This window comes from Equus quagga, chromosome 4 (genome assembly GCF_021613505.1).
Source record: "Equus quagga isolate Etosha38 chromosome 4, UCLA_HA_Equagga_1.0, whole genome shotgun sequence".
Lineage (NCBI taxonomy): Eukaryota > Metazoa > Chordata > Mammalia > Perissodactyla > Equidae > Equus > Equus quagga.
The window spans coordinates 113,607,702-113,612,425 of NC_060270.1; the positions used below are offsets into that span (position 1 = coordinate 113,607,702).

At 36.9% G+C, this 4,724-nt stretch overlaps 1 pseudogene; it reads right to left on the bottom strand.

Moving 5' to 3' along the window:
• Window positions 1-1,266: 1,266 nt before the first annotated feature.
• Window positions 1,267-2,348, bottom strand: LOC124237800 (translocation protein SEC62-like; annotated as a pseudogene).
• Between the last annotated feature and the right edge of the window lie 2,376 nt (window positions 2,349-4,724).

The window sequence follows — 4,724 nt, forward strand, 5'->3', positions numbered from 1 at the left end:
ATTATCGGTTTATAAGAGTATAACTCCAAGGAATGACTATGCTCATAAGTAAACATAAGATTTTTCTGAAAGATTTGTAGCTAAGGAATGCAAGACATAAAATCAAACTGCAAAAGTAGATCAAAGCAATTAGAGACCAATGGTTCTCTTATGTTTTCTTTTATGTCCTTTATTTTAAATTGATATTTTAGAACAGTAAATTATCTTTCATAGTAGTGCCTCCTGGTCTGATGATAGTAGCCTATTTTTGAATGTAGAGATTTAAGATAAATCAAAATGAACATTACGACGTACAAACAGCTACTTTAAGTCTGCTCTCAATTTAATAAGGATCATTTTAACTTCATACTCAAATACATGAAATGTTGGCACAAAATTGAAGCTGCTGTAGAAAGATCACAGATGTTCTGTGGGTTATTGAAACTTCCATTTCTCTAAAAACATATCCTTAAAGAATCTTAATTTTATAAATTTAAATGTTGAGAAAATGTCTAAATAATAAGTAACAATTAAAAGAAAATATTTATTTGTAAATTATGTACAGAATACACTTTATTTTACAAAAAGGAGATGGGGAGAAGGGAGAAGGGCTGTCACCTTCCAACCAATGCTGTTTGCCTTCTCTGTTGGAGATGACCATGTTTCTCTGAATGAGATGTACAAATCAGTTTGGATTTCCTAAGTTGGAAAAGGAGAATTTGTAGCTAAACTAAAAATGTTGCTTTATTATTACTAGTTGCCTTGTTTCCACAAAATACTTTTGAACCCTGCTAACTCAGAATCTTAGAAATTTCCTCGTATAATTTTATAATCAACAAAAGCTTAACTATCAAGAACAATGAGTTTAAGTGTTTCATCTTAAAGAAACTGTGAAGCGGCTACATAACTATGCGTAATCTGAAATGTTGGTGTTTCTTTTTTATCTCTTTTAGTTATTTTGATTAGTCTAACAGTAAAAAGCCATACAACTATCAAAAACGCCATTAATCTAAATGTCGTTGTGGAAAGTACATCTTTGATACCTATCAAAATGAATGAGACCTACTTACCGTAAAATTATCAAACAGATAAAACTTATAAATGGCTTTAGACTATACCAATAGTAGTATTCTATGAAATGAAGGACTGAATATAATTGCTTGGATGTCAAATACATGTCAGCAAATGAATTTAAAGAATGCCACAAATTTCAAGTATACATTATCATGATCGGCCAACAAAGAAAATCCAACCTCTTGTACTTCTTTAGTCCTCAAATTAGTCAGATTATGATTTTTCATGTGAAGATTGAGCTGTTTCTCCATCGTCGTCTTCTTCCTCCTCTTCACAATCCCCATCTGTTTGCTGTTGCAATTCCTCTTTTGTGATCATTTCAAAATCGTTCCCATTTCCACTACTGTGTTGGGATCAGTCATTTGCCCTCCTGTCGCTGTCTGTGTCTGAGTGCCGTTCTCCACCCGAGCCTTCTGTGCCCTGACTTCCTGGTCCTGCTTTTCCCTCCTCACCTTCCTTTTTCTCACTGTCTGACTTCTTCACTGTCGGATTTCTGCTGCTTTTTGGTTTCAGATTTCTCATCTTTCTTTAAGTCTGCTTTTGGTCCTTTATATTCATGTGTGTACAAAGAACTGAAAGAGTCAATGAAGCCCATGTCAGTAGTCATATTTGGCAAGAACCAAAAGTGGTGTCTTCCTCCAGTTGAGCCAAATGATGAGAAACAGAATGCCACAAGCAACAGCTAGGAGAAGAATGCTGGCTACAAAACACCTGCGCCCACGCTGAGGGAGAAAACAGCCACTCTTGTTTCTGCTGGCCAGAGAGTGAAGAGTGGCTGCTGTCACTGCAGTTACAAGAGCTAATCCCATGACAGATGTTTTAAAGTGAACTGGGTCATAGATCCACACAAATACCTCATTTCCATCCAGAAAAACTTGATCATCATGTCCCTCAAGCTTGAGTTTTTTCTTAGTTTCCCTTTTGGGAGTTCCTGGAGTTTTCTCCTTTTTGGATTCTTCCTTCTCGTCAGCTTTTTTTTCCTTTTACCTTTTTGGTCTTTTCATCCTTTAGATTTTCTTTCTTGCTCCTTTTATCTTCTTTTCCACTTTCAGATTTCCTTTCTCTTTTTCTTTTTTTATGTCTCATCATACTTCATTTTCGTTACTTTCAGTGCCCGGTGAAAAAACTGCTTCTTTAAAAGCCAATAAAATAAGCAACTGGTGACCCATCATATTGGTGGACTTCGTTGCACAGTTGGATCGAAGATATTTGGCTACAGTCTTCTCTTCTTCAGATGGTCCACCAGCTTCCTAGATCTGCTTCTTGTGTCGCCTGCGTTCCACCATGTTGGCCGCGCCGCCCCACTCTCCCCATCTTAGGCTGGGAGTCAGCATGTGCCCAATGACCTAGCTGAGGCTTAGCATGAGTGGAACTTCTACCTCCCCAGAAATTCCCCAAGGCTAGTAGAGAGACATCCACTAGATGAGGTTCCTCTTGAGACGAACCTGGCCTTAGCATTATGCTTTATGGACGCTTCAGAACCGCTGAACCGCTGGTAGGCTTTTTGGGTCCTGCACCATCTGGGACAACATGCATATGATACGTGTTGTATTCATATCCTATTATTGCTATAACAAATTACCACAAACTTAGTGGCTTAAAATAACACAGACTTATATTACACTTCTGGAGATCAGAAGTCCAAAAGCTTTCTCCCTGGGTTAAATTGAAGGTGTCAGAAGTGCTGGTTCCTTCTGGAGGCTCTGGGGAAGAATCTCTGTCCTTGCCTTTCCCAGCTTCTAGAGTCTGCTCACAATCCTTGACTTGTGAGTCCCTTCCTCCAGATTCAAAACCAGCAATGCTGCATCTCTGTGACTCTCATTTTGTAGTCACATCTCCCTCTGACCACAGTTTGGAAAGGCCATTGGTATTGTCATCTGAGAAAAAACTGAGCCCTCTCCCTGGAGCAGGATCTCAGGCTCTGGGCATGGGCCCGGGTCCCTCCTCCCTTTGATCCAGGTACCTGGGGTCAGACCACCATGTCAAGATGTGCTTGTATTTTTGTCTTATTTCTCCTCCCTTAACCATGCTTTTTTTTAATTTGCTTTTAGAGGTGTTGAAGGCTATAAGTATTTCTAGTAACACAGAGAATCATGATCTCCAAAGAATGTTTCATATAAACCACTGTTTGAGTTCAGTAGGGGTAAATGTCCAAAAATAGTGGAATGGCCAGAGAGAGCAAGGTATGACACTTTCTTTCTTCTTTCCCCCCACAAATCCCAATCTTTTCTGATTATAATACAGACAATATGTGCACACTTTAAAAAATGCAGTACCAAGATGTGTATTGTAGAAAATAAAAAGTGCTCAATAATGCCAACAGAAATAATCTCAGTTAATATATGCAGAAACATATAATATATATACACATACACTCAAAAGCACACATATATTTACTGAAATGTGAATAATTTATAACTTCTATTTTTATATTTAATATTTTGAGAATATCTTTCCATTTCAACTCATACATCCTTTTGTTTTACTGGCTTATAGTATTCTCTGTATAAGTGTGTTGTAGTTCATTTAATTTCTAGTGGGAATTTCAGTAAATTCCATGTTTTTCCTCTTAACAAGATCCAATATTTTCTTTATTTGTTTCAGTAGTTACTATTAAATTGTTAACTTATGTATTTAACTAAACTTAGAAAACAACCAACCAAAAAAACCCAAAGTCTGAAATTAATCTCTGGCCACTTCATGTCCAAGAAAAGAAACTTAACACACTTTACTACTGCTCACAGCTTGCCCCTACCTTTCACCCTATTATCTTTCTTATTAGTATTGCCTAGAATTTTAATTTTGCTTCTTTGAAAAACACAAAATAATTCAATTCATTCAAGTTCAGGAAACATTACCCACTCATTACTATTAATTTCTGTGTTCACTAGTCTTTCCTGAATCTGACTCCTCCCCACATACCTCTGGAAGTGACAGGCTTCAAATCCAGACTGCCTGGATTAGACCCTCAGTTCTGCCACTTTAAAGCTGTGTGACCTTGGATAAGTGACTTAACTTTTCTGTGCTTCAGTTTTGTCATCTGTAATTACCAGGGTAATTATTGTAGCTACCTCATAAGATTGCTGTGAGAATTAAATTAATGCCTTTGAATGGTACCTTTGCTCATAGTAAGTGTTCAATAAATATTTGCTACTATTATAATTATTTCCCTATAAATAGCTTCTTTTCTTTGAGGGTCTTTCATGACATACTTATCTTGATCACTATGTTTTATGTTTTCATATGTATTCATGTTACTAATTAGCATGCTTTCATTTCAGCTTGAACTCCTTTCAGCATTTCTTATAACAAGGGTCTAATGGTGATGAACTCCCTCAGCTTTTGTTTGTTTGGGAAAGTCTTTATCAGTCCTTCATTCCTGAAGGGCAACTTTGCTGGGTAAAGAATTCTTGGTTGGCAGGTTTTTCCTTTCTGCACTTTGACTATATCATTCCGCTCTCTCCTGGCCTGCAAGATTTCTACTGAGAAGTCTGTTGATAGCCTTTTGTAAGTTCCTTTATATGTGAGATTTTTTTCTCTTGCTGTTTTTAAAATTCTCTGTTTTTTATTTTAGACAGTTTTATTATAATGTGCCTTGGAGAAGATTGTTTTGGGTTGAAATTTTGGGGTGCCCCATTAGCTTCGTTAACTTGGATGTCCAAATGTCTCCA